Raw genomic sequence first — 22631 nt, forward strand, 5'->3', positions numbered from 1 at the left:
TAAGTTTGAAGAGAAATTTGAACTGAAACTGAACCAATGCAATTTCAAGCGCAATTTACACCCAATGAATTTAATATGTTCATTCAGTCTAGAGGCAGAAATTAAAGTCTCTCGTGGCTAAATGAGACTGTTTCCCTGCTTTCAGTAATTGGTCTTTCCAGTGGGACATTAAACTTGGGGCCCATCTCTTCTTGCTCTCCTGCGGTTTCCATTGAAGCAAATCAAACTTAAGGCTCCAGGAACATTGCAGTTTCCTTTCTCAAAGGAGATGGAGGAGGGAGGTACTGGGCACTAAACTCTTAATGGGTTTGTCAGTGATCTGTAGCTGTCGAGCATTTACAGCGATTACAGCTTGCTGCTTGTACTGGACGTGATGTAAGTTTCCAGCTAATATTCCAAGAAGCAGGAAACCTGCTGGATTAATTCAATGTTTTAGACCTTGGTATGACGTACAGAATCATAAATGGAGGACAGACTGTATCATTCTGTGGTTTATGTTGGTTTATATAATCCATGATGTAGTTCGATTTTGTAACACATCCTTAAATAACAATTTGCAGTTTACGTCGGATACTTTTGGCTCAGTTGGCAGCTGCCTCACTTGAGTAGGCAAGTTGTAGTTCAAACCAAATCCTGCAGACCTCATTAATGCAGTACCCCCCGAGGAAGCACCTCACTGTCAGAGAGGCAGCAACAGGGCAGCGCAGAGGGAGCACTGCGCTGTCAGAGGGGCAGTACCGAGAGAGCGGCACTCTGTCGGAGGGTAGTACTGAGAGAGCAGATAGAAGTGTCATCTCTCATATCAGGTGCCAAAGACGCGCCTCCTATTCCCCCTCACCAGTGGGTGTAAGAAATCCTATGAAGTTATACAGCAGAAGAGTTTATTCATTGTCCCGGGCAGTGTTAATTCCCCCAGTCATGACCATCAGAAATAAATGTTGACATCTGATCCTTTCGCCAGCTCTGTCATCACAGCCCAGCTTTCTGATGGCACAGAAAACTGACAGCTCCTTCACATGTACCTGGAACACTTTCATTCGGAGGAACTAGCATTCGGAATAGAATAGAGTGTTAGACCTGATGTAATGATGGTTGTTGCATATTTGGATGCAATGGGTGCTTTTGGTTCGATGATTTCCAAAGTTGTCCATCACTGGGGGTTTTCATGTCTCATATCTGGGTCCATTACCACGTAACAAATAGAGATCGATTGCTACAGTTAAGGGAATTCCAGGGATAGTATGTTGTGTGGACTTTGACAACCATCCCATCACCACAGGACACGCAAAGACATCCCCCGCACCTCCACTTCTATTGGGGAGTATTTGAAGAAGACTAAAAAGTTCAAAGGGGTGTGCTGTTTGCATTAAATGAAGAAAACAGAAAAGGGAGGACCTGTTGGCTCAGTTGGCTGGACAGTTTGAGAGAAAGTTATTCAGAATAACACCAGCAACACATCCAAATGCTCCCTCATTACGGTCCCTGGGACAGTCCAGCATTCACTCATACCTTCCCTCTGACATTGCAGCATTCCCTCATTCTGTCCCTCTGATAGAGCAGCATGCAACTGAAGGAAATTTGGAGACTGTCTCTTCCTCCTCCTGCCCCTTAGCAAAATCATAGCATTAGCCACGGCTCAGCAACCCTCAAAACATCAAGAATTCTATCTGAAAATAAGGCTCAGTCAATTTGTCAGAGTCGAAGCTAAAAGCTGTGAAGACTCATTGTAATCTGTGTTCTTAATGTCATTTATTGCCATACAAACAGGCCATTTGGCCCAACTGGTGCATGTTAGACTTCATGGAGACTTCATGTAACTATCGCTCCATAACCATATCCCTTTCTCTCCTTAACAACATAGAGTCATGGAGCATGGAAGCAGACCCTTTGGTCCAACTCATCCATGCCGACCAAATATCCCAACCTAATCTAGTCTCATTTGCCAGCACGTGGCCCATATCCTTCGAAACCCTTTCTATTCATATACCTATTCAGATGCCTTTGAAATGTTGTAATTGTACCAGCCTCCACCACTTCTTCTGACAGCTCCCCCCAAAAACACACCACCCTCCGTGTGATAAAGTTGCCACTTAGGTCCCTTTTAAATTTTTCTCGAGTTTCCTTTTTGGTGTTTCTTTGCAACAACAAATCCCATGAGCCTCAGTTCAACATTCTAATGACTCCCTGTGAGAAAAAAAGATTTATTGTCAATTACTCATTGGATTTATTAATTACTATCTTATATTTACGATCCCTAGCTTTGGGCAACCTGTGAAAATCCTCATCCAAAATAGGTCAAACAAATTTCAGGAAGTTCCCATTATCAGAAGTGTGCTGTACTTCCTGTATTCCCCAAACGACCAGGTTTTGGCAGCCAGCCATTCTTACTGAAGCAATCAATCAGTCTCTAGAAATTTGCTGCCTATGTTTCTTCTTGCTTAGTGAGGTGCAAATTTTCAATGGTTTTCTTGCTTTCCAGTCACAGTTCAAGCTCTTCCCACTTTTGAAAATTCTGCAAACATTCACTGCATTTCTCCTGTGCTGCTCAAACCAAAATCTTTTGATCCTTGATCAGATACAAGAGATGACCCATCAATCATCATGCTGGTCACAGAAGCAAAATGCAAAACCCTTTGGCATGAAACAACAGAGCCACAGGTAGTGCATTTGTTCTCCATTGGTGAGTATCCTTTGTAATAGCGCCATTTTCTTTAGTGACTGCCTTTATGGAAATTGAAATGCTAAATTCATTCAGGTCCATGTCCCAATCATCATTACCATCATCCAGGGGTCACATTGCAGAGTCAGTGTAGTTCAAACAGTTAAGGAGGTAAAATTCTGATGAAGGGCTTTTGCCCGAAACGTCGATTTTGCCTGTCCTCGGATGCTGCCTGAATTGCTGTGCTCTTCCAGCACCACTAATCCAGAATTTGGTTTCCAGCATCTGCAGTCATTGTTTTTACCTCGTTGATTTTAACCCTACTGCGAATCCTCTTGCAAGGATGCCTGCCTTGAAGAAGTTTTCCTCCTCTCTCTACAAGAATCTCAGGGAGTCTCTCTCCCACTGCAACTCCCAGGTCATTTCCTCAGCCCTGAAGCTCTTCAACCATGTCCTGAAACAAACTCGGTATCACAGCCACATTTGCTTCCTCAGTGCCTGTCTCCGTAACCAACTCACCCCACACGGACTCCGGACCACCTTTAAACCAGCAGAGTTCGGACCCGAACAGGACAAACAGTACAGACTACAGATTCAAAAACACCAGCAACGGTTCTCCATCAAGATCCTCCGCTCCACGCTTGCAGCAATGCGCCGGTACCTAACTGATTCCTGATGAAGGGCTTTTGCCCAAAACGTCGATTTTGCCTGTCCTCGGATGCTGCCTGAATTGCTGTGCTCTTCCAGCACCACTAATCCAGAATCTAGTTCAAACAGTTAGCAGACCCATGTCATTCGAAATCCTGAGCCTGGTGGATTTAATCTGGTGTTTTTAAAAAAATATTTATTCGTGGCCAGCATTTATTTTTGATCTCTATTTGCACAGAGGGCACTTAAACATAACCACATTACTCTGGGTCTGAAGTCACATGTAGAGCAGACAGAGTAAGGATGGCAGATTTCCTTCCCCATTCATCATTAGTGAAGCAGGTGGAGAAATTCAGCAGAATTAACATCTCAAATCGAGTGATGTTTCTTCAGAACTCTCCACAGATACTACCAGACCTGCTGTGTTACTCCAGCATTTTGTTTTTGTTTCGGATCTTCAGCGCCTGCAATTATTTTAGTGTACCAAGATGGGTTGTGGGTCAACAATAGCAACAGGTGACATGGTCATCAATTTTTTTTTAAAAATCAAATTTAAAATCCACTATCTGCCATGTTACAGTTTGAACCTAAATCCCCCCAAAAATTACCTGGATCTCTGGACGAATAATCTATCAATAATGTGACAAGGCCATCGTACTCAGATACTGTTCCTGAAGATCTGCTTCAACTTGTGAGACCATCAGTAAAATTGTCACTTCACCTTTGATCTTGGCTTGAGCCTTTGAGCTAACTTCATCTTGGTTCCTGATTCTTTTTCTTTACGGAGTTTCTTGTAGGATATTGTTCTGCAGATGCCTCATGACCCGGATAAGGTCTGAAAGAGGAAACTCACATGCACCACATTCCTCAACCACGTCTGTCGGGTGAAATACCATCATTTGCATTTCCCCACTCCACTGTTTATTGCCAGACCACTGCCATTTCAGAGGGAGATGCTGCTGCAGTGGGAGGGGCAAAAGCATCTGGTGTCTGCATCAAAAGCAATGGAGAGGACAAGTGTGGTGTGAAATAACTCTGGAAAGGCCAGTATCCCATCACCAAGTCACCCTTTATTCACATCTGTAAAGTACATGACACTGACTCAGCTAGAACAGAGCTAGCTCCTAGACTGAGCAAAATCCATGACACTCTAGAACATAGAACTCAGAAAAATACAGTGCAGTACAGGCCCTTTGGCCCTCGATGTTGCGCCGATCCAAGCCCACCTAACCTACATTAGCCCACTATCCTCCATATGCCTATCCAATGCCCGTTTAAATGCCCATAAAGAGGGAGAGTCCACCACTGCAACTGGCAGGGCATTCCATGAACTCACGACTCGCTGAGTAAAGAATCTACCCCTAACATCTGTCCTATACCTACCACCCCTTAATTTAAAGCTATGCCCCCTCGTAATAGCTGACTCTTGTTTCTATCTGTCAGCCAGGGCTCCTTAATCTGGTCCAATTCTGGAAATTCATATTCTATGAGATACACCTTGCTAACCTTGTTACAATCACTATGCGGAGTGGGAGAGATGGTGGGAATAGGGAGGTGGGATATCTGTTATCAAAGAAATCAGACAGGAGGGGGAAGGGGAAGGGAATGCTATGTTTGGACAGAGTCACATGAGGAAATGGGAGGCTCTGGTTAAAGGATGAATGGACAAAGGCAGGTGGGCTAGATTTGCTCGGAAAATTCCAATATTTCAGCTTCTTTGTGGAAAACGTTATGGGGAGGTGCTCCTAACAATATGAAGCTTTATGTAGATTTTTTTCATTATGGGTTTGTTGTTCTCACACCCTCCCAAATTTTGTCACCCTCGGCAACCATTTCAAAGCTGCACCAGTTCCGTATGTGTGCATGTGGGATTATTGGATAAGGCTGTTTCTTGAGCAAGTGCCTTCTCTTGGTCTCCATGCCAACAAGGTATTTCGAAGGGTATTTGAGCCTGTGGTTCTAAGCTCCAGTTTAAGCTGCCATCAACTGGAGGCTAGCAGATAAAAATGGGTATTAAAGATTGCCCAGTCTGAATGAACTAGCTAAAACCTGTTAGTCAATAGTAACATGGCCCACAGTCTGGTTTGGAACTGTGTTCTCTGTTCTCCTTATTGAATATTAAGCGCAGGCACGTTCCTTGGCCAGTCTGTAAAGGGAGCTGTGCATTGGCTCCAATCTGTACCATTTAAGAATTTTAAGATCCACGATTGAACAATTTGACCCTTAAGGCCGAAAATACACGGAACAATTCCATGTAACATAAACTAGCTCCTCTTTAACAAATGCGTTAAACAACAAGATGTTGCAAAGCATGTAAACATGGCTGCGCTTAGATTGAATTGTGCATGATTAAATGGGCTACTTTTAAACAAAGTATATTGCAAGTGAATGAGTTTTATGAGGAGAGTCTACGAAATGTCTGACCTAACCATAAAATTGCACTGTGCAGTTTATAGGGAACGCATCTGCGTTGGTCCACCTAACAACAAGCTTTCCTTTTACCACAAAAATGTCCTGTTGTGTTCAGCACTGTTATACATGGCTGTTAAATGAGAAACCAAGCTTATAAATGCTGCAAAGTTTCTGTCAGCACTCATAATGCAGTTTTCTGCACGCAAGAGTTTATTTTGAAACTGGAAGCAAATCTGTTAAATAATTAAATAACTGGTCTGTGTGGAAAGGTAGTAAACTAATCAAGTCCTTGATTTCCTGTCCAGTTTCCAATGTACATACTCACATCTGCAGAAAATCATGAGCTGGAAAATGTACTCCAACACTGAACAAATTTTTATTTTTCTGAAATTAAATTATTGCATCAGTGAGCTGTTTGATTAAGTGCTGCCAGTGGGATAAGGAGATAGGAACAGAGGTTCCAACTGAAATGAATTTGGATCCAAAGCTGCCCTCAACAGTGAGATTAAGATGAATCCGGTCTTGTCACAGGCATATTTCATAATATGGAAACTGGATGCAGTCCTGCTGTTTATCTATTTAACTGACTTTCTCTTTATCTATTGCTATCGCTGTGCATCTCTGCTTTGAATTCATTTCACATATATACATATATGCTCTAAGCTATAAAAAGTTTACATTTTTATTACTTGTTGAAATTTTCACCTCTACTGGATTTTCTCCAGCTGCTGTTGTCTTAATGCTTTGTCTTCATCAGACTCCCTCATCCCACAGTTCCTACATAAACAGGTACACTGTTCAAAACCACTGTGTCCTTTGCCAGCTTTTATCCTTGTGAAATTGTGGAACCTCACTTCAAGTTAAAGGACAAAGAGATCTTCAGAAATAATGGACAGTCTGGCTTTTGGATTTAAAAGTGAGGAGGTGAACCTGACTGGGACAGGCAGGCTAAAGGGGCAATACAGTAGAGCAACAGTGAAGCCTCCTGTTTTGATGCTCAACTCTAGTGAAGTTACAGCTTCAAAACAAACTCATGTTATGCTGTAGCCGGAGACATAGTCTTCACCACACTTTATAGTCTCAGGGGCAAAGGGGAACATAAATATGGAGTATTCACTGCTAACAGATTTGTCTGGGATTCATGTCATTGGTGCCATATTTAACGCACTGTTTTGGAAATACTGCTAGTCATGCACAACCCTTCACAGTTTATGGAGTGTAGGGTGGGGGGGGGTAACAAAAAGAAAATCAAAGCTTCTGAGCTGGCTGGGGTGATAACTCATTCGAAATGGAAGGTCATATTCATAAATGAATCACCCCATTGCAGCACCACCCTTCGGACCAGCTGTCATTGTAACTGCAACTGTAAGGAGGAAGATGGAGAGGCCATTCATCCTCAGTGCTATAACATAACAGAACCCTGTCTGAAGGAGTGCTGCTCTTTCCCCTTACACCCAACATTGCATAACATCTTTTAGTTTAGATTAGAGTGGTGCTGGAAAAGCATAGCAGGTCAGGCAGCATCCGAGGAGCAGGAAAATCGACGTTTTGCCCAAAACGTCAATTTTCCTGCTCCTCAGATGCTGCCTGACCTGCTGTGCTTTTCTAGCACCACTCTGAACTAAACTCTTGTTTCCAGCATCTGCAGTCCTCACTTTTGCCATAGCATAACATCTTGTCATTGTTGAATCCAGGAGTAGCACCTATTGCCAAACCTTTAAACAGTTGTTAACATTAACATTTACTTTAACGGCAGGAAAATTGAAGAAAGAATAATCAAAGGGAAATGTGTCTGGGACTAAATGAGGGTCTTCTTGCATTTTGAACCATCAGTGAAGGAAGACTTTACCCAGTTCAGACCTCTTGGAAGCCAATATCCTTTAACTTGCAGTCTGCCCTGCTGTGCCTAGGTTGTACCACTTTAACTTGGTGAAGGTGATATCCCTCCTGTTCAATGCCCTCACCTTCCTCCTCAGAAAGCTATTCCCACCCTCCCTGCATCTTCAGCATCCATTACATTCCCTCTCTGCCTGCTCTACTGTGCAAGGCACAGGAAGCAAAAACACACAATTAAGAGTTTACCCTTGCCCTCTATACAGTGTGACATGCAGGTGTCTGACAAGGACGATCATGGAATGCCTTTGAATAGAGGACCTTATTCCAACATATGTAGCAGAAGCCATAATACACAAATACAGTAAGGGATTCTAAATACAGAAGGGTTAGTCAAACTTTGTCCCTGCCCTCCTCCACATTACCCAAGAAAGGCAGAAGTGCTGATAAGAATGTGCTGTTAAATACTTACAGATCAGTATGAGAGGGAAGTAATTCCATACCTTCTGCAGCCAGTGTGACCTTGCAATGGCTTTGAGAATAGCAGGCCATACCTGAGTCTTTATAGGTCACCTGTTATTACGTCTGCCTCATAAAGATAGCTGTGCTTACCTAGTAATGATCAATGACATAGTTTGTAGTCAAGCTTGATATTCAACCCATTTCAACACTGAGGACTTTCACAAGCAGAATTCAGTGATAGTTGCTGTCTTAAAGCTGAATTATATAAGTACCTGATTAATGCAACTGTCCCTTAAAGAGCCTTACCATAAGACCATAAGAGACAGGAACAGGAGTAGGCCTCTCGGCCCCTCAAGGCTGCTCTGCTATTCCACAGCATCATGGCTGATTTGATATTCCTCTGTCCACTTTGTTGTGCTTTACCCATACCATTGATTCCTCTCCTGATCAATAACGTATTTATCTAAGCCTTAAATATTCACAAGAACTCTGTCCCCACAGCTCTCTCTGGCAAGGAGTTCCAAAGACTCAGAATCTGACAAGAGAAGAAATTCGTCTTCATCACAGTCCAAAATTGGTGCCCCTTTTTTCTAAGGCTATGCTCTCTGGTTCTAGACTCTCCCATGAGGGAAATACCCTCTCAGCATTTACCCTGACAAGCTCAGTGGGAATCCAACATGGTTCAATACATCAAACACAAGTAGAGACTGATCCCTCAGGCGGAGAAAACAACAATTGGTCCACCTGCTCTGGGTGTAGTGGCAGCCATTTTTCACTTCCTTTCCTCTTTTGCTATTTAGAATGAGATTTGGATTCAGATTCAGTTTCAAACTTGGATTGAGATTGGGATTCAGATTTGCATTCTGATTTGGATGAGAATGGAAGGCAACCCAGACACAGGCTGAGGTTCAGGCTCATCCTGTCAATGTAGCTCATCACCAATGACACCCCCGCTTCCACCCCACATCACTACCACCAAATCTTCTTGTTCCTTTCTGACTTACATATCCTGACAACATCATCAGACCCCCGTGTTGCCATTCAACTTTTTCATTTATGTTTCCAACCCCTCACTTTATCATCTGAGGCTCTTCACTTAGTTGTATTAAACCTCTTGATGCAATCTATCCCCAGTGAAGCAAGGGTCTTAGTTACCATTAAGGGTGGCACGGTGGCTCAGTGGTTAGCACTGCTGTCTCACAGCTCCAGGGTCCCAGGTTCAATTCTAGCCTCGGACGACTGTCTGTGTGGGGTTTGCACATTCTCCTTGTGTCAGCATGGGTTTCCTCTGGGTGCTCTGATTTCCTCCCACAGTCCGAACACGTGCAGGTCAGGTGAATTGGCCATGCTAAATTGCCCATAGTGTTAGGTGCATTAGTCAGAGGGAAATGGGCCTTGGTGGGCTACTCTTTGGAGAGTCGGTGTGGACTGGTTGGGCCGAAGGACCTGTTTCCACACTGAAGGGAATCTAATCTACTCTCACATTGCGAATTGTTGCTGTTTAGTTTCTCTCCACTGCCTGGGAGAAAAGCAACTTGCATACAAATGAGTAAAGAATAGATAATAATGATATTAATGCATGCAAATAGACCCTGATACTCAGTACCAACATTCATTGTTTCATACAGTGCAGAAGAGGCCATTCAGTCCATTGAGTCTATACCACCAGAAATATATTATGACCTACACTAGTCCTACATTCCTGCAGTAGGCCCATAGCTTTGAATGATCATCCAAGTGCTTTGTGAAGGCAGTAGATTCCATAAAAAGCCTTTCCTCAAATCCTCTCTAAACCTCCTACATTTCACTTTAAAATTATGCCCCTTTGTTATTCACCCTTGCACTAAGGGGAACAGCTGCTTTCTACTCACCCTGTCCATGCCCCTCATAATCTGAAACGCCTCCAGCAGGTCCCCCCTTAATCTTCTCCTCTCCAAAGAAAACAGCCCAAGCTTATCCAGTCTCTCTTCATAGCTTGTACTTTCAAATAAACCATTTGGACGATAATTTGGTGTTGTGAGATTTTGAAATTTAGCTAAACTGCTCCAGCCCAGGCAAGATCACGGTGAATCTTCCTTCGATGTTAAAAAATCAGGTTCAAAATCGGGATAATTTTCTCCTTGACTTTGAGAATCTCATTCTTCCAATCACACCACATGTTCCCACTGCCTCACCACTGCAGGCATCGGGCCTGGGAAAATTCCACCCTTGGAGTATTGATTTCCTTTTCAGGAGTCGGTCATAAATGAGGCTACTTTGAGTGAGATATGAGCAGTGTGCATTACAGATCTTGGGTCACAGCATCAGGAAACATTCTTGTGGGAGGAGAGAAGGGCAAAATTGAAGCAAAAACTTTATAAATTAATTGTTTTACTTTGGATACAGATTGCAAGTACTAGTCTCATTAAGAGATTAAACTTCAACCCCAAGAGTGAATATGAATTGATTTGTAACTTATCATCCGAATCACAATACTGGATTAGCGTCTTGAGTATATTACATGTTTGTTTTGGATCTCGATACATATAATTTTCTGAGGTCTCCTAGTTCAGTTCTAGTGCTGAACATTCACTTACACACAAATTGCTGGCATGTTGACACTCATTAATGTACAACACAATTCAGTCCAGTTAATTCATGATGGCGCAATTTTCACTGTGAATGAACAGAGGTTGTTTACAGTTGGCTGTCAGTGGGATGGAGATGGATGGACCATCCAAAATGACCAAACCAGACCAATGTGCAACATGACAACATTGAAAGCTTCTACATATTCTGCTCCAGGATTTTCCACACATTGTTAGTAAAAGAACATGTCGCATTAACAATGTCATGAACAGGGCAGTAACATTCATTGCATTATTTCTTATTCCAATTTGTTTTGTTACTTTTAACAGCAAACATCAGCTGTGACAGTATAGAATCAGAGCTTTAATAAGCTCATGTTACAGCAGGTAAAGTCACCAAAGTCCTATTAGATATGCTGCTGTCTTATTACAGATAGAGAGATAACTGGTGACAGCTTAAACTGAGTTCACCATGCCTCAGATTAGGGGAGAGGTTAAGAAGGACAATGCTTCATGATAACCTCAACCAGTGCAGGAATCAAAGCCATGCTGTTGTGTGACTGTACATTGCAAATCAGCCACCAAACCAAAGGGAAGCAATGGCCTAACATTGTTATTGTGATTTATCCAGAGACCCCCAAGTAATGTTCTGGGGACCTGGGTTTGAATCCCATCACAGCAGATAGTGGAATTTGAAGTCAATAAGTATCTGGATTTAAGAATCTAACTGCTCATGAATCCATTGTTGATTGTTGGGAAAAACCTGTCTGGGTCACTAATGTCCTTGAGGGAAGGAAACTGCCATCTTTACCTGATCTGGCCTACATGTAACTCCAGACCCACACCAACTTGGATGAATCTTAATTGCCCTCTGAGCAATTTGGGATCGTCAACAAATGCTGGCCTATCCAGCGATGCCCTCACCTCAAATGAATAAGAAAAAAAAACATCCAATTGAGTAGAGTTATCCTCTTTGTTAAATCTGCTTCACCATTCATTGTTGCTTAGTGGAAAGGTTTTTTAAACTCATTTCTTGCTGGTCTCACAAATAGCTCTATTTCCTCAATTTTCACCAACAAAACCCCTATGCAATCTGACAGGACGTGATTATTCATTCATTTTACACTTTGCTTCATTGTTACTTTCTAATCAATATCAACTGCTTCATATATTCTCTAATCTTGGGTTTAATTTCTGGTTCAAGATCACTGACTGCATAAGCATAGCAACCAAAATAAGCATATTTGAAATAACTGCAGAGGCTGATATCCCATCACCAAGTCACCTTTTATTTACTTGTGCTCAGTACACTAGCTACAACTAGCCAGCTTAAAGTTGGTCACCAAACTGAGAAGATTTTTTTTTAAAAAGGATCTACTCCCAAACTCCAGGATGCAGCAAGTGCACAATCCAGCACACAACCAGGTGTTCAGCCTTTAGAGGCCTAGTCCTAGGGCCAGGCCTACCCACAGGAACAGCTCAAGATGCATTTTCTCAAAAGGGGTCAGTCAAAATACCAAAAAACAGTGAAGACACATACAAAACAAAAACAAGAGTGGAAGGGCTAAGCTCTGCCACAAAAATCAACATCATCCTTTTCTCAAAAGGAAAGAGTAACACACACAAGCTGCAACCAGCCAGTGAAACAACAGTTCCCTAATAAGAACTGAGTTACACCTGAAATACATTAACTGTGGAGATCAGAATCACCTGTTTATATTGGTTAGCCAGGGCTCCCTGACTGGCCCAGGTTAACAATCCCAGTCAATGAGATTCACCTGATTCCAATTGCTACAATAGTCAATTGGATTCATAATTCTGGATTAGTGGTGCTGGAAGAGCACAGCAGTTCAGGCAGCATCCAAGGAGCAGCAAAATCGACGTTTCGGGCAAAGGCCCGTAAGTTAACTGGTTAAATAAGGCCCCCATGAAAGTCTAATATCAATCTCCTGAAAATTCTTTGGTTTAAATTGTTGGATGTAGGAATGGCTACGATACATGCACATGAGAAATATTGATCTCAATTTAAGCAGCATTTCGACATTAACACTGAACTGCAACTTCAAGCTGACTATACAATTAGACACAAAGTCTTTTGTTTTAAAAATTTCCCAATGATTCCCCTGCAAATAAATGAATATTATTTTGATTATAATTAAAATAAAACCTTAGCAATTTCTTTTTCATTGCTTCTTAATTGTTACTCCATGACTAACAATACAATTGTGTATAAATTGCTTTATAATTGTATTTATTAATTGTGAAATCCACAATGGAATAGTGCTATTGCAGATGAAATGTATAAGCATTAAGCAGTCTTAAGTATTACATTAAGCTCAGAATTGACTGTAGCCTACCCAGGGAAACCCTTCCATTTGAGAACACCAGGCTGCTGACTTCCTGACTGATGAGGTGCTTGCTGCAAGTTTCCATATTCAGTATTTCATTGATCCTAACCATTCTGTGTTTATTTCCTGCAGCATGAATCAAATGAACGTGAATATTATTTGTTATGAATAAGTGTCCTCAAAAAAGGTCTGCAATCTTTTGCAGGCAGGACAAAAGACACAGACAGTGTGGGAATTGAGCTAAGAAATTAGTTTTCATTGGAAAAATAGAAAAATCTTGTCATTTGACCTGAGATGATCTTATTTTATAATATCGTGGAAGTAATTAATGAAGCAATCAAGCTGTCGCTGATACAGGCTCTAAAAATAGAATGAGCAATATTAGACCATTGGGTTTGGTGATTCTTGTTCCTGGGATATATTTGCACAGACTAGCACAGAGAGAATAGCCAATTCACATGACCCTGAAACAACCTTGAGTTTAAATCACCCAAAATAACATAAGAGGTAAGTGACAATTATGTCGTTATTAATAACTCTTCCATCTTGATGAACTGATAATTCTGCATCTCTCAAGGCAATTAATTTTCTCTCATTAGATAGTCTGCATAGCTAATGCACTGTCTGAAGTGATACAGGTTTGTGATTCTGGGAGAACCTGACTCATCCCAGAAAACAGGTTAAGTTCAAGAGCTGAACAATTAGAAATACTTAGCAAATGGTCACCTGGAAAAAATGTACTTCTTGTAGCTTTTTACCCGAACAGTTAATTAAATCTCAGTTGTCAATGAGCATTAACTGTCCGAAGGCTGACAGTTTACTCCTGAAGAAGAAGGGCTTAGGCCCGAAACGTCGATTCTCCTGTTCCCTGGATGCTGCCCGACCTGCTGCACTTTTCCAGCAACACATTTTCAACTCTGATCTCCAGCATCAGCAGTCCTCACTTTCTCCTGACAGTTTACTCCCCTTGGTCACCATCGTGGTGTTGTGGTAATGTCACTGAGCCGCTAGATGTTTAGGGTAATGCTCTGGCAGACTGAGGAAGTATCCCACAATGACACCTGGTTGAATTTAAAAGGTTTAGAACATAGTACATTTCAGGCACTTCAGCCCACAATGTTGTGCCGAGCATTTATCTTAACCTAAAGTCAACCAAACCTACACACCCCTCAATTTACTGCCGTTCATGTGCTTGTCCAGCAGTCGCTTAAATGTCCCTAATGTACCTGACTCTACTACACCACTGGCAGTGTATTCCACCACTCCCTGTGTAAAGAACCTACCTCTGACATCTCCCCTAAACCTTCCTCCAATTACCTTCAAATTATAACCCCTCCTGACAGCCATTTCTGCCCTGGGGAAAAAGTGTCTGGCTATCCACTATATCTATGCCTCTCATCACCTTTGTACACCTCTATCAAGTCACCTCTCTTCCTTCTTCTCTCCAATTTGAAAAGCCCTAGCTCACTCAGCCTCTCTTCGTAAGACATGCTCTCCAATCCATCCTGGTAAATCTCCTCTGTACCCTCTCAAAAGCATCTACATCCTTCCTGTAATGAGTGGTCCAAAACTGGACACAATACTTCAAGTAGGCGAAAGTGAGGACTGCAGATGCTGGAGATTAGAGTCAAGAGTGTGGTGCTGGAAAAGCACAGCAGGTCAGGCAACATCCGAGGAGCAGGAAAATCAACCTTTTGCCGGCAACATTGATTTTCCTGCTCCTTCAGATGCTGGAGATTAGAGTCAAGAGTGTGGTGCTGGAAAAGCACAGCAGGTCAGGCAACATCCAAGGAGCAGGAAAATCAACCTTTTGCCGGCAACATTGATTTTCCTGCTCCTTGGATGCTGCCTGACCTGCTGTGCTTTTCCAGCACCATGCTCTTGACAATACTCCAAGTGTGGTCTAACCAGGGCTTTATAGAGTTGCAGCAAACCTCACGGCTTTTAAACTCAATCCCCCGTTAATGAAAACCAAAATACCATATACCTTTTTAACAACCCTATCAACTTGGCGGCAACTTTGAGGGAGCTATGTAAGTGGACCCCAAGATCCTGCTGTTCCTCCCCACTGCCAAGAATCCTGTCTTTAACTCTGTATTCAGCATTCAAATTTGACCTTCCAAAATGAATCATTTCGCATTTATCCAGGTTGAACTCTATCTGCCACTTCTCAGCCCAACTCTGCATTCTGTCAATATCTTGTAGTGCCGAGCACTGTTGCAGGCTATAATCTGCAACACCACCGACCTTTGTATCATCAGCAAACTTACTAACCCACCCTTTCACTTCTTCATCCAAGTCATTTATAAAAACTACAAAAAGCAGAGGTCCAAGAACAAATCCCTGTGGAACATCACTGGTCACCGACCTCCAGGTGGAATACTTTCCATCCACAAACACTTGCTGTCTTCTTTCAGCCAGCCAATTCTGTATCCAAACAGGCAAATTTCCCTGAATCCCATACCTCCTAACATTCTGAATGAGCCTATCGGGGGGAACCTTATCAAATGTCTTACTGAAATCCATATACACTACACCCACTGCTTGACCTTCGTCAACTTGTCTCATCATATCCTCAAAGAACTCAATAAGGCTTGTGAGGCATGACCTGCCTCTCATAAAGCCATGCTGACTATCTTTAATCAAACTATGTTTTTCCAAATAGTCATAACTCCTATCTCTCAGAATCCTTTCCAGTACCTTTGGGCGGCATGGTGGCACAGTGGTTAGCACTGTTGCCTCACAGCGCCAGAGACCCAGGTTCAATTCCTGCCTCAGGTGACTGACTGTGTGGAGTTTGCACGTTCTCCCCGTGTCTGCGTGGGTTTCCTCCGGGTGCTCCGGTTTCCTCCCACAGTCCAAAGATGTGCAGGGCCAGGTGAATTGGCCATGCTAAATTGCCCGTAGTGTTAGGTAAGGGGTAAATGTAGGGGTATTGGGTGGGTTTCGCTTCGGCGGGTCGGTGTGGACTTGTTGGGCCGAAGGGCGTGTTTCCACAACGTAATGTAATCTAATCTAATCTACTTTACTTACCACTGACTGGTCTGTAATTCCCAGGGATTTCCCTATTCCCTTTTTTGAAAAGAGGAACAACATTCGTCACCCTCTAATCATCCAGAACTACTCCCATGAAGAGTGAGGATGCAAAGAGATTGCTCGCCAGAGGCACAGCAACCTCATTCCACTCCCTTCCTGTAGTAACCTTGGATATATCTTGTCTGGCCCTGGGGACTTATCTATCTTGATGCTTCCCAGAATTTCCAGTACATCCACTTCCTTAATATCAATCTGTACAAACCTATTAACCTAGTCCACAGTGTTCTTACTATTAACAAGGTCCCTCTCTCTAATGAATACTGAAACAAAAAACACATTTTGGGCCTCCCCTACCTCTTCAAACTCCATACCCTCCACTATCCCTAATCGGCCCTACCTTTTCTCTGAAGTGTAGAACATCTTTGGGTTTTCCCTAATCCTTCCCACCCAGACTTCTTCGTGCTCTCTCCTACCTCTCCTCAGTCCATTTTTAAGTTCTTTCCTAGTGACCCTGTAATCCTTTAAAGCTGTACCAGATCCTTGCACCCTCAACCTCAAGGAAGCTTCCTTCTTCCTCTTGACAAGAAGCTCCTCTTCTCTTGTCATCCAAGGCTTCTTCACCTTACCTTGCTTGCCTGTCTTAGTGAGACAGTTATCCAACACTCTCAACAAGTGTTCCTTAAACAGCCTTCACATTTCTGTCATGCATTTCCCATAGAACAATTGTTCCCAGTTTATACTCCACAACTCCTGTCTAATAGTAGTATAATTTCTCCTCCCCCAATTAAATACCTTCCAATACTATCTGTTCCTAACCCTCTCTGTGGCTATGGTAAAAGTGCGACAGTTGTGATCACTGTCACCGAAATGTTCACCCACTGAGAGATCTGAGACCTGGCCTGGCTCGTTGCCGAGCACCAACTGTAATAGGGCCTCCCCCCCAGTCGGTATATCTAAATATTGAGTCAGGAATCTTTCTTGGGTACCTGAATGGAGCAAAATTAGCTCCATCCAGACCATCTGAACTAAGGAGGTTCCAACGAGCACCAACTGTAATAGGGCCTCCCCCCCAGTCGGTATATCTAAATATTGAGTCAGGAATCTTTCTTGGGTACCTGACAAAATTAGCTCCATCCAGACCATCTGAACTAAGGAGGTTCCAATCTATATTGGGGAAGTTGAAGTCACCCATAACAACAACTCTGTTACATCTGCAACCTTTCAAGATTTGCTGCCGAATTTGTTCTTCCATCTCTCTAGTGCTATTGGGGGGGTCTATAGAAAACACTCAATAAAGTAACTGCTCCTTTCCTGTTACTGACTTCCACCCATACTGACTCAGTAGACAAACCCTCCTCAACAACCAACTTTTCTGCAGCTGTGATACATTCTCTAATTAACAATGCTACTCCCCCTCCTCTTTTACCCCCCTCTCTGTTCTTCTTAAAAGATCTAAACCCTGGAATATCCAGCCACCATACCTGCCCTTGTGAAATCCATGTTTCCGTTATGGCCGCACATCGTAGTTCCAAGTACTGATCCATGCTCTAAGTTCATCACTCTTATTCCTGACACTCATTGCATTGAAACAGACACACTTTAACACATCTCTTTGCCCTATTCAACTGTGTATCCTTCCTGACAGACTCTGCATTCCATTTCTGCCCGTTCGACAACTACCCCTCCCTCTGATCTGTAGCTCTGTTACCCATCCTCCTGCCAAACTAATTTAAACCCTCACGAAGTGCTCTAGCAAATCTCCCACCAAGGCCATTGGTGCCACTCCAGTTTAAGTGCAACCCACCCTTCTTGTTGTCACAAAGCTAGTCCCTTTTTTTCCTAAAAGCTGTTGCTTGACTCAAGGAGACTCTGTCCTTGACTTATTTCAGAGGGGTAATAAATCGGGCCAGACTCTGATCAGTCTGGTTTGGTACAGAGATGAAAAGGATTTTGAGAGGCCTTTTGTTTATATGTGAACAGATGAAACTTCAGGCCAAAGTGGTCATATTTTAGAAGTGACTTGTGCTAAGAGCCTCAGGCGACTGACTGTGTGGAGTTTGCACGTTCTCCCCGTGTCTGCGTGAGTTTCCTCCGGGTGCTCCGGTTTCCTCCCACCATCCAAAGATGTGCAGGGTCAGGTGAATTGGCCATGCTAAATTGCCTGTAGTGTTAGGTAAGGGGTAAATGTAGGGGTATGGGTGGGTTTCGCTTCGGCGGGTCGGTGTGGACTTGTTGGGCCGAAGGGCCTGTTTCCACACTGTAATCTAATCTAAGAGAGGGGAGTGGTCAGCTCTTTAGCGAGCTGAGCAGTTTTAATTCCGTCTTTAACTGGGAAGTTCAACAGGGGGCTGTGTGGAAACTCTGCCTCTTTTCTGCCCTTCAACTTCAACCTGTAGCATGTGTTCCATTTATACTGGGTTTTAAAGGAAGTTTGCTTATTGGGACTGCTGTGTGTATTCAGAACAGCATAATTAAGTCTAATTGGATAGGTTGAGTTCTATAGGGATTCTTTATTCTGTTCTTTGTGTTTTATTGTGTAATTTTGTGAATACATTTTTTTTGTCTGTTTTAAAATCTAGTAGTCAACATAGCTATCTTATTTCAGGTAATTTTCACTGTACACTTACTGAAATAAATTGCAAAGTTAGGTCTAGGGCTGTTGCTTAAGAATGTTTTGAGTGGTCTAGCCTCGTCCATTATAATATACAGGTTCCACCTACACCTCCTTAAACTGAATGGCTCACTAGGGAAACTCCAGTGGATAGTTAGGAATTGAGCACAACAGTGTGAATCGTGTAAGGATGGCAGATTGCATGAAATTGGAATACAAAGCAAATCTCTAAAACAAAGTCCCATGGTGGCGTTAATGTCTTTACCTCTAGGTTAGAAGGTCCTGGTTGATGTCCCACCTGCCGTATGTTGTAACGTATTTGATTAAAATGCTACACCAAAACCACTTTCCCCACACATTTCCTTTTGCTGAATGGCTATTCTCTGGGAATACTGCAAAATCCTGTAATCCGAAGTAATGGGAATTGATTTCAAGTGAATATCTACAAGATGCAGAGCAGAAATTCACTAAAGATCTTTGAACAGCATCTTCCAAACTCATTCCTTCAGTGTCACTGGGTCAAAATCCTGGAATACCCTCCCTAATAGCATTGTGGGTCTACCTACAGCGTGTGGACTGCAGCAGTTCAAGAAGGAAGTTCATTACCACCTTCTCAAGGGCAACTATGGATGGACAATAAAGCTCGTCCAAACAGGAACACACAGGTCCCATGAGCGAATAAAGTAAAGCAAATGGAATTGTGGGCTTTATAAACAAAGGCAAAAAGCACAAGATTCAGCACATTATACTAAACCTCCTTGTTTTGCTGAACCCAGGACTGAACCAGGGATCGTTCGACCTCTGTCTAACACTCTCTAAAATGAGCTATTGGACTGAAACCTGTGTAAAATACTGGATTGACCCCAGCTGCAATATTGTGTCCAAATCAGTGTTCCGTGGTTTTGGGAAGGACATTAAGGCTTTGGACAAGAAAGATTTACTAGAGTGATTCCAGGGATGAGAGATCACTATCTCAGAGATTCTTTGTTTTCCTGTGAGAAGAGAAAACTAGGAAGTGATTAAATAATGAAACAAAATGAAGTGTTCGGATAGAGCTAATTGTGCCTGTTTGCTGATGGATGCTCAGTTAAGAAATGATTCCCAAAAGAACCAGAGACTACATGAGGAAACGTCTTCCTTTCCTTACACTTGATTGGGTGTGTGTCAATAGCAAAGCCTGCAACTGTCACCCATCCCTAACTGTACCACCGTAAACTGATTTGAGGAGTCGGTGTTGGACTGGGGTGTACCAAAGTTATAGTCCAACAGGTTTATTTGGAAGCACAAGCTTTGGGAGCGCTGCTCCACAACCACCTGATGGAGGAGCAGCGCTCTGAAAGCTAGTGCTTCCAAATAAACCTGTTGGACTATAACCTGGTGTTGTGTGATTTTTAACCTTGAACTGAATAGTTCACTAGGGAAATTTCAGTGGATGGTTAGGAACCGACCGCCATAGTGTAAGTCTGTGTAAGGATGGCAGAATGCATTCTCCAGAGGCTACGTTTTTTTACAATAATCGATGATTGTTGCAATCTGTGATGCATTAGTATACTTTCTCATGCACAACTCAGTTTGAATGCGGGAAGATTAGTGACACAGCAACCTGAGAGGAAGGGGAGACACAAGGTGAGAGTGACTGCCCTTGACATCAAGGCCATTTCTGACTGAGTATGACATCAAGGAGCCCGTACAAAACTGGATCAATGGGAATCAAGGAAAAACTCTCTGTTGGCTGGGGTCATACTTAGTGCAAAGGAAAATGGTTGTAGCTATTGGAGTCAATGATCTGAACTCCAGGACATCTCTGCAGGAGCTCCTCAGGTTAGCAGTCCGAGGCACAGCTATCTTCAACTGTCCCATCAATGATATTGCCTCCATCATAAGGCCAGAGGTTCAGCACCATTCATGATTCCTCAGATACTAAAGTAATCTATGTTCAAATGCAGCAAGACCAATATGATATCTAGTGCTTGGGCTGACAAATGGCAAGTAATACTCATCTCACACAGACAATGGCCATCTTCAATAAGAGAGAATCTAGCCATTGTCCCTTGAAATTCAATGGTATTACCATCATTGAATTTCCCACTGTCAATATCCTGGGGGTTACAATGGACCAGAAACTAAACTAGACTAACCATGTAAACACAATGGCTATAAGCACATGTCAGAGGTTAGGAATCCTGCAGTGAGCAACTCACCTCCTGACTCCTCAAAGTCTGTCCATATTCTAAAAGGCACACGTAGTGAGTGTGATGGAATATTCCCCACTCTTCTGGATGAGTGCATCTTCAACAACATTCAAAAAGCTTGAGACGATCCAGGACAAAGCAGCCTGCTCAATTAGCATCAAATCTATAAGCATCCACCCTCTCCACCACCTCCACAGTAGTAGCGTGTTCTACCTACAAGAAGCACTGCAGAAACTCAACAAGGCTCCTCTGACAGCACCTTCCAAATCCTCAATCATTTCCGCCCAGAACTCAAAGGCAGCAGATATATGGTAACACCATGCCCTGCAAATTCCTGTCCAACCCACTCAACATCCTGACTTGGAAGCACATTACCATTCCTTCATTATGGCTGGATCAAAATCCTTGAATTCCCTCCCTAATGTCATTCTGGGCCCACCTATAGCAAATCGAATGTAATGGTTCAATAAGGTAGCTCACTACCACCTTCTCAAAGTCAATTAGAGATGGGACTAAATGCTGGCCCCACCAGACATAACCAAATTCCCAGAAAGAATTTTAAAAAGTATGATCATAATGTAAACTCATCCTTACAACACCATAAAGGTTAAATAAGAGTTAATAAAGAATTACTTGACGAATACTTATTTTTCTCTCTGTCTACCGAGTGGTGGTTCAATTATATTACGTCTTTTCACATTGGCAATATATAAGAATATTGTCTCCTTGTTCATGAACATTTGACAGTTTGGATGAAATATGTGCCATTTCACTCTCTCTTTTTGTTTCAGTTTTGGGAAATAGAATCACTCTCACTGCTTCATCATTGTTGTAATGGAATCTGATTTTGTCCCTTGAAACTAGGTCTGCCTATTATCTCACTGTACAATTTATGAAAACTTCTACAAGTTCTTCAAGAAAAACATTTTTTGAACAGAAGGTACAAGCAACATAATGCCCTGGCTTTATGAAAGGAAATATTTCATAGAATCATAGAGATGTACAGCACGGAAACAGACCCTTTTATCGGAGTTATGTTTCGAGTTCATTAAAATCGCAGATTCTCTAAGGAAATTTAATTCTGTACAATATGTCCCAATTGTCTAAGGGTTACAGAACTGCATTCTCAACCAGAAAATTGTGGATCCGAAAGTACAGCTGAGGGTTTGCTTCACTTCAAACCAACTAATACAGTCAAAATGATATTTTTATTATTTATTTATTTGTCATTTTTATCATTTGAGATCAAAGGAAACTTTAACTCTGATTTCCATGGGAGACTGATTAGCAAGGTTAGATCTCATGGAATACAAAGAGAACCAGCCATTTGGATACAGAACTGGCTCAAAGGTAGAAGACAGAGGGTGGTGGTGGAGGATTGTTTTACAGACTGGAGGCCTGTGACCAGTGGAGTGCCACAAGGATCAGTGCTGGGTCCACTACTTTTCATCATTTATATAAATGATTTGGATGTGAGCATAAGATGTATAGTTAATAAGTTTCCTGATGACGCCAAAATTCACGGTATAGTGGACAGCGAAGAAGGTTACCTCAGATTGCAATGGGATCTTAATGGGCCAATGGGCTGAGAAGTGGCAGATGGAGTTTAAATCAGATAAATGTGAGGTGCTGCATTATTTTGGGAAAGCAAATCTTAGCAGGACTTATACACTTAGTGGTAGGGTCATAGGGAGTGTTGCTGAACAAAGAGACCTTGGAGTGCAGGTTCGTAGCTCCTTGAAAGTGGAGTCAGGTAGATAGGATAGTGAAGAAGGCGTTTGGTATGCTTTCCTTTATTGGTCAGAGTATTGAGTACAGGAGTTGGGAGGTCATGTTGCGGCTGTACAGGACATTGGTTAGGCC

The sequence above is a fragment of the Chiloscyllium plagiosum genome, chromosome 33, assembly GCF_004010195.1.
Source record: "Chiloscyllium plagiosum isolate BGI_BamShark_2017 chromosome 33, ASM401019v2, whole genome shotgun sequence".
NCBI classification, from domain to species: domain Eukaryota; kingdom Metazoa; phylum Chordata; class Chondrichthyes; order Orectolobiformes; family Hemiscylliidae; genus Chiloscyllium; species Chiloscyllium plagiosum.